General features: G+C 39.8%; 1 long non-coding RNA gene and 1 pseudogene across 2 annotated transcripts; both read right to left on the bottom strand.

The window, feature by feature from the left end:
* Window positions 1–2,071: 2,071 nt before the first annotated feature.
* LOC133391681 (uncharacterized) lies at window positions 2,072–4,115 on the bottom strand. Of its 2 annotated transcripts, XR_009765153.1 has the most exons (4): window positions 3,338–4,115; window positions 2,584–3,267; window positions 2,437–2,519; window positions 2,072–2,366 (listed from the first exon to the last, which is right to left on the bottom strand). It is a non-coding gene; the product is annotated as an uncharacterized LOC133391681 (long non-coding RNA). The 2 variants fall into 2 exon arrangements; XR_009765152.1 differs by lacking the exons at window positions 2,584–3,267; window positions 3,338–4,115 and having other exon boundaries at window positions 2,437–2,576.
* Window positions 4,116–4,163: 48 nt separating this feature from the next.
* LOC133390957 (uncharacterized) lies at window positions 4,164–7,682 on the bottom strand (annotated as a pseudogene).
* Between the last annotated feature and the right edge of the window lie 1,158 nt (window positions 7,683–8,840).

The raw sequence follows: 8,840 nt of genomic DNA, 5'->3' as shown, positions 1-8,840 counted from the left end.
CTCCAACGTTTCTTGTAAGGGAAACCCCTTCTGGGTTTCTAAGATCGCCTGGACGATCAAGTGTCGAAAAGTCCGCTCGAACGAAGCATTATTCCACCTCGGCTCATATCAGTAAAAACTGACCTACCACGACGGTACTCGATGTACAATTGTACGCTCATCGCATTAAACTACCTCATCACCCTGTCTTGAAAGAGTCGAGCATTAGCGATCCGGTTTTTGATGGATCGGCAAAGACGTCAAGCGGCTACTCTTTAAATGATGTTCTGTTGAAGGGACCAGTTATTCAAGAAACATTATTGAATCTTTTGCTACAATTCCACCTAATTGCCATGACGTCTGATATAAAAAAATATATTTACAAGTAATAGTCCACCCAGATGATACTCCGATGCAACGAAATTTGTGAAGGAGTGATCCCACAGAACGGATAAAAACATTAGAACTTCAGCGAGTCACTTTCGGGCTATCACCTTCATCAGTTTTAGCCACTCTCGAGTTACATCAGCTTGCTCGTGAAGAAGGAAACACCTTTCCAATGGACAAGGAAGTAAGCATGTCAAGATCTAGTTCCAAAATTTTGCTACTAGAAGATCTATCCACACCGGCTTTCCTAACAGCTTTTCGTAGAAACGTCTCTCGCAGAGGTCTCCTGCTTTATCCAAACGTACTCTGCAAAAACTCTTACGCCTACAACGTTTATCGTTTGCTAGAATGACGACCGTGTTGGTGCAGATCGAGGGACAAATGAATAGTCGCCCATTGACTCCATTATCAGAGGACCCTTTAGAGTTGGATGTTTTATCACCGGGTCACTGCCTCATTAGGACAGCATTGTTGGCCCTTCCTCACGACGATCTCTTGGATGTTCCTGAAAATCGAGTCCGCAAGTCCGTCTTCCACCGCTTCCAATGACGTTGGACAAGTTGTTAAAGCAGTTGGAACGCATTTTTCTTTTAATGAATATAAAACATTAATATGCAACATTTGGTGAACAACTTCACCTTGTCATGTTCATACTTGACGCAAACCCTATAAGAATGCCATTCCCAAACAGAGTCTCAATCTCAATCGTAATCCAAGTATCCGAATCAGAATATTAATGGCTATTCCTATCCGAATCACAATCCCAATCCCAATCGAACAGCAATCCCAGTCCAAATCCAAATCGAATCGCAAACAAATCCCAATCGCAAACAAATCGCAATCGAATCCCAATCCCAATCGTTCCCCGGTGTTCAGATACGAAACAACATTTATTAGTGCCCGTCTGTTCGGTTTGGCGGTCGGAGAATCTCTTATCAATCCTACTCTTATCTAATCTAATCTAATCTTATCTCATGTAATCTAATATAACCTAATCCTTCGTTCTTATCTAGAGCATTTCTTTTGGCTAGCTATTGCGCCATTGATTGAACACGCGTCTAACGTCATGATGTGTGAATACTGAAGCACAGTGCAGGCCACAAAAACGTAGCGTATTTTTGTCACTGCGGCCGTAGGTGTGATCACCTCAAGGGATACAAATCTTAAAAACGGAATCTGATCCGATTAAATCATTCTAGGGATTGAATCTTCAAACATTCCGAATCCTGAATCTCCTAAGGAGGTTGGCATCACCTTATAACCATGTACTGAAGTTGTATGTTTTGTGATTCCATAAATGTATAGGTATGATCATATCCCGCACGACAAAATCGAGCAGTTTTGTAGCTCGGATTTTCGATCGTTTTCCGCTAAAAGCGATCGAAAAAGCGAGCAGAAATCCCGCACGACAAAATCGAGCAGTTTTGTAGCTCGGATTTTCGATGAATGAAATATTGTGAAACGATCCCAATTGACATTTTCGAGCACGAATAATCGGGAATTCGAGCAAATTCCCTTAAACTGGAGCCTTAAACTTACCTTAAACTGAACCAGTTTAAGGGAAATTTTAGTACAATTTCATGAAAACCGACCACTGTGCTTTGCTCTCTCCTGTCATTTCCAATTGTCGTCATCGAAACGTCAAATGAAAAAAACAAAACAAAACCAAATTGTTCGGTGATGCTTCATAAGCTGAAATCTAAAATTTGTTATTTCTATTATTATTTCTCTCTATTTCTATTCATTATTTCTCTCGGATTTTCTTCAAAACAAAAAAAGGTACCTATTAATTAGGATAAATTGAAATCAAATGGTTCACTAAATAAACAAAATGTTCATTTAGGATACGTTTCGCGAAATGGCTTCAAACAACGTGTATAAAACGATAACGGCACCGATGGCATCATTTTCAGATCTCAGCGTAAAAGCGCAGGCATCGGTAGTACCAGCGACCCTCGTACCATTAAAGACATCCATATCTACATCACCATTATTCCTTCCTGAAAATGTACAACAAACCAATAACCCGGTGATTATCGAAACCGAACAAATGTGCCGGCCAGTACTTACCGTGAATGCCCCTGTGAAGCTCGTGCAATGGTCAAAAAAATCATCCTGCGTCCTTTCGGCATCTCCATTATCGGCTCCTGGCACTGTGAATCAAAACAACAAGCCAGTGCTTATAAAATCGGGACAAATGGGCCGACCACTCCTCACTGTGAATGCCCCTGTGAACCTGGTTCAATCGTCAGCCATCGCATCCTCGCCCCGCGTCCTTTCGGCATCACCGTCATCAGCTCCTTGCACTGCGAAACAGGCAAATAGACCAGTGATTATTAAATCTGAACGAATTTGCCGACCAGTCCTTAACGTGAATGCCCCAGCGAAGCTCGTGCAATCATCAGCATCCTCGCCCCGCGTCCTTTCGGCATCACCGTCATCAGCTCCTGAAAGTGCAAAACAGGCAAATAGACCAGTGATTATTAAATCTGAACGAATTTGCCGACCAGTCCTTAACGTGAATGCCCCAGCGAAGCTCGTGCAATCATCAGCATCCTCGCCCCGCGTCCTTTCGGCATCACCGTCATCAGCTCCTGAAAGTGCAAAACAGGCAAATAGACCAGTGATTATTAAATCTGAACGAATTTGCCGACCAGTCCTTCACGTGAATGCCCCAGCGAAGCTCGTGCAATCATCAGCATCCTCGCCCCGCGTCCTTTCGGCATCACCGTCATCAGCTCCTGAAAGTGCAAAACAGGCAAATAGACCAGTAATTATCAAATCTGATCAAATTTGCCGACCAACGGCAAATCCCCAGCGTTAATGCCCCAGCAAAACTGGTACAGTTATCAACATCAGCATCATCATCTCGCATCCTCTCGGCATCATCATCAATGCTTCCTAAAAATATCAAACCAACCAATAAGCCAATGATTATTAAAACCGAACAAATGTGTCGGCCAGTCCTCACCGTGAACACTCCAGTAAAGCTCGTCCGACCACCAACATCCTCATCCAGCATCATTTCGGCATCATCCTTATTGCTTCCTGGAACATCAAAGAAAACCAAATCATCTGGACCGCAAAACTCAACTTCGTCCAGTATCCATGTCGCAAGCCTTGCTGCAGATCCTGAAAATGAAAATGCCAAAAAACAACCAGTGATTATCTCAGCAGTACAACAACACCTGGCCCAGTCATCAACCGGGAAACCAAGATATACGTATAGCCCTGCAATACCATCTGTTGCTTCTGAAGCTCTGCAACAAACACCATTCGGCGAAATTGAAATTTCGGCACGACATGGATCTTCAGCAATGGAGATAAGTGATGCAGAGTTTAAGAGAACAACCCTTAAAAAATTGTCCAACATTAACACGTCTATAGCAGGTGTTTGGGCCGAAATGGAGTATCGCACAGACCATCGAAGAAAATTCACCGAAGCAATGGATCAGGAAAATATACCAATTCAAATACCTCGCCTTACAACCGCTGCAGAACTGAAATCTTTTAATGATCAGTTGGCTGAAGACACATATTTTCAAAATATTTGTTACCAGTTAACACAAAGAATTCAAACCAAGACAAATGATGCCAAAGGTCGAATGCACAATAGTTTTATATTATTATTTGCTAAAGAATTAGTTGTGCAGTGCAGCTGGCGTGGCGGGGGCAAAAATGGACCAAAGATTCCAATGAATCAAAATGTAAATGTAATAAAATTATTTAAGAGAATAGGAGAGGACGATATTTTTGCTGTTAATATTGACGACGTAGAACGTTTTCTTAAAAACAAGTTAGATAACGCTCAAAGCAGCTTGCAAAACTGCAAAGGAAAAATCAAGAGCTCTAGTAAAATTTATCATACACGCAATAATAGAATTAATAAATGAGTTATTATTATTCTTTATTTAAATCTAAACCCTTCCTTATCTTTTACACTCACTAGCAATATGTAGACTCTACTTTGACGAAATATTTAAGATAATTTTATAAAAGACGTATAAACTATGTGAAGTTTATTGAAGAGAAAAATCGCAAAAATAAAATTTCAAAACATGAGACATGCAGTAAATTAATTAAATTAATGAAACAAGCATTACCATGTAGTTTTTTTGCAAGTAAGAATTTTAATTGCTACAAACAACATCTACCATGCATCAGGAATAATATGATATTAAATAATTACGATGATAAGACCCACCGCTTTCCCATGCAAAAGCGTTTGATAATAGTTCATGAAGAATTTCCTAGGCAATACTTAAACAGCATTGCACTAAAAATAACACGTTTTATGAACACAAATGGTTTCAAACGCTTTTGCATACACATTCTATTTTTTATCATCATAACTAAAAATACCAACAAAACTACAAACAAACTACAACTACGAGCAAATAAGTGGTTAGCTACAGAATGATTCTTAAAGTATAATGTTAGTGAATACGTGTTAATGAATTTTAATCCAACTGGAGGGTATGCAAAAGAGGGGAAAAACAACTGTGCCAGGTTTTGATGGAGGATAGACAGCTACAAGTTTACATCTAATATCTAACAGAGAAATGTTTACGTCACACGTCTGAACATTTGCATCAACTTTATGAATAAGAATGTCTAAAGATGAAAATACCGATTCTGGATCATCCGCACGCAAAGCAAATGAAAACAAGCTGGAGCTGCATTCAAATTGTTTTCCAGATACTATAAAACATCCATTACTCTTTTCAACTCCTAAAAATTTAATAATACCATTACCCTTTGATAGAAGCCATTGGTCTCTTGGCAAAGGGCTTAAAAGAAAGTTTGACTCTAAAAAGATACCTTTACCATTTCTAGTTAAATGGGGAAATTTGCGTTTTTTGCTTGCAGCAGCTACTTCGGTTGCGGAACGTTCTTCATAACGTGCTGCAACTTGGACGCTACATCTAAAGCCTGAACGGGACGAGCGTTTTAAAATTTGCAAATAATTCTCGTAGTCATAAGTAGAATGCTTATGCAACGGTCCGTAATTAAAACAGTCTCGTGCTATATGCTGAATATTATGGACATTGCTTGTCAGCTCGCCACGGCCATAAATCTTTCCGTAATCTTTGACAAAACTGTTAAGGAATTCAGCGGCACGTTCCCAATGACGTCGATGGAATGAGGAGGAAAATATTGTTACTCCGCAGAAATACAGCAGAAAATGGCAATAGGCTTTCTCAGGCAAAACATCTTCCATTAACACGGGACTTACCTATAGCAAGTAAAATCTGAATTCCGTACCCTTCCAATATCGAATTACATTCAGCCCTCTGAGTTTGCGATGAATCTCAGAGGGAAGTTGTACGCTGATAAGAAATTCAGATATCGCTTGCTTTTGACCCTTGGACCAGGTAGGAATATTTTCATACTTACCACCTATAAGACCGCACAAGTGTCGGCGAGTCGCACCCTCATCGCATAAGTGCAACCCACAACTAGTCGGTAATTTATCCACCATATCAAAATCATCAAGGTCTTCCAGGGGTGAACGCCATTCCTGGTGATGACCCGGACAATCCATGGTGCGTTCGTAGAGGAGCGCCAACAGAGTCGAAAATATTTTTTTTCCAGGTTTATAATATTCCCCAACACAGGCACACCTCATACAACCGTGGTATCCATTGAAGTAGGTTGTTGCTGCAAAACACAAACATAATTAGCATTACACAAGCTTCAAATAATATGTACACAAAGCAATAGTTGTATGTTTACATACCTTTAAGGAAAGCCCGCGCAGGAGAATCTGCAATAATAGCTTGGATCGAGAATTTTATCGAGCTCTACAAACTGTCTTAAAAATACTTCCAGACTGGTTGGTTTTGCTGGTCCACAAAACACTGCGATCATCATAATTGGGGCTGAGGGCAGTTCTACAATCTTCATAAGGATGGGCCAGAGCTGTGTAGGTTCACCTCTATGAAGAGGGAGTCCGTCGGTGGATACCTGTATCGATAATTCGTCGATTGATGGAACAGTTGACCTAAATGAATGAGAATGAAAAAATCGAAATACAATTAAAATACACACATTTACCAGACACTGTTTAGGCTAAATTATTTTCAAAACTTTCTTAAAATAATTGACGAGATTATTTTCTATTCCTTTGTACCAAAATTCGCCGCCCGCTATCGATTGTATCTCTTCCCCGATGGTTTTTGGCGTTTTCAATAGCGTGCGAGAATCCTTGGGAAGAAGTAAATCTGTCCATATTTCCAAAATAGCTAAAATTTCATTTACCGACGAGAGTGGCTGATTATGTACAACTGCCCAAGTTCGCAAACATTCACCAATATCGCTATGGTTGTTGCAGTTGTGAGCAGTTGTGGACCCTTCAGCCACGGCGTCGGTTTCGCTTTCAGAAGAACGATCACTGATGTTATCGGTATCGCTGTTGTGAGACGATGTTCCCATAATGCACTTCTGCATCGTATTATGGATCATCGTACTGGGATGTTAAACCTACAAGATAAAATAAAGTATAAATGGCATATTATTTTCATTGTGTTCATCGTTGTTGTTGCTGGTAAAATGTTTCGTTTTTTTTTTTTTCGAATAGAACAATCCGAATGAGTTCGATTGACCAAATGTTATCATAGTATTTTCATAGTCCTGGACCATACTACAGCAAAGAAAATATAAACACTTTATCGTTGTTATTTAAGAACACATCACACAAAATAACTTTTGTAAACAAATTTGTTTACAAAATAACAATGAAATTGTCGCACACACGAATGGTAAATACACATTTATTCTTTAAAATAACACAGATGGAACATTATCTGTAGAATATTTCTTCAACAAAATACATTGGTACATTCGGTACCGGCCGGTACACTTCGGTCGTCATTTTGCTACCATTATAATAACATTAGGAATCGGAAATATTCTTTATCATTATAGATAACTAGAACAAAGAAGCACTTGGAAATTTCACTCACACACTCACTCACTGCTCCTAACAAACAACATACCCAAACGAATACGTAATATATTAATAATTAATGTAGTAAAACTCATCGATATTACGGTGCCCCACTCCGCTTGTTCCCGCATCATCATCACCCAACATATTCTGCCGATCATACTCCGTCGACATAGCTGCAAGCTTCTTGTTCCGTCGAGAAATAACTTTTCTGCTCCTCTTCATTGGTTGTGTAGCCATTTTACTGAAAAAAAATCAACAAATTTTCGCAAAACAATAGAGCACAACATTTATTTTGTTCTTTCGTCAAACACCAAAGCCAAATAAATGACAGCTGGAAATGATGCCATCGTCTTTCGCTACAACCCGCTTGGCAAAGAGTAACTCATTTTGATGCCTCTCGCTACCCCTGGCCTTAGTTTTAAAGGAATCATGCGACACACTCGCACTCCACTACCCCATCCCATGGAAAAACGCTCCCACCATCGAGGTGTTGACCAAAATTTCACTGTGTGCATGAGACACACACTCGCACTCCTCCAGCCCTCCACAGCTGAACGCTCCCGCCGTTGCGAAGTTGCGAGAATTTTTGCTCTGAGCGTGAGACCCTGATGCGCAAGAGATGACACTATGTGTAAAGACGATCATAATTCGATACGGTCAAAATGCGTGGATTGTCGTTTCATTTATCTGGTAATGATGATTTCACTTCATCAAAATTATAAACGTTCACAACTAGGCTGATAACAATATTTGAATTGTAAATCAGAATAAAATCAATTCATTTGAAGTAAAATAAATACCATTATACTCTATTTTGTCCATATGATCAACACTTGTACATAGTGCCATTTACTTTGTGTTCTTCACTCTCGCGCTGTGTGGTGATCGTTCGAAACTCATCGCCAGAACGAATGCAAATTTCATATGGGAAGGATTGGTGCCGGTAGATGCGAAAATTATTAAATGTGAATAGAAAAGTGGTTAAGTAAATCGTGAAAGATGCCAACGCAGGCGTAAATGCAGTATGTTTTGTTACATGATCTACGGGTAAGTGCATGCATAAGAAGAAGAATCTTCCAAATGATGTTTGTGTTCTAACAATCGTACTGCTTTCAATGTTTGTTTATTCTTCTATTATTTTCCATCACACCTAGCTATTTCATTACCAAAGCTCTTGATAACAGATCAAAGCAGATGGATTGGGCATACAGAGTCGCCGTTTAATTTAAAATATCTTCGTGATCGGTAAGTTTTAAATAGTACTAGTTTTGTTCACCATTCTAATGCTCGATTTATCTTTCATTCCTCAGGCAAACGCATCAAACAGCAAGTGTTTTTTCCCAACAGCACGCACCATCGGTGGTGCAGCAGCTAACGTTTTGTTCGCCTAGCGCGCACCATCAAGAATTGATATTTTGCCAAACAGTAATGTGAATAAAAAACTGCACACTTACTGTAGGAATTTCCTGGAATTTTTTGGTCGGCCTACGCTCGCAGGAATGGTGGGTTCGTTGAGGAGAAG

This window comes from Anopheles gambiae, chromosome 2 (genome assembly GCF_943734735.2).
Source record: "Anopheles gambiae chromosome 2, idAnoGambNW_F1_1, whole genome shotgun sequence".
NCBI lineage: Eukaryota > Metazoa > Arthropoda > Insecta > Diptera > Culicidae > Anopheles > Anopheles gambiae.
Note: the sequence above shows the minus strand (reverse complement) of the source record. Positions and strands in the feature narration are given on the sequence as shown.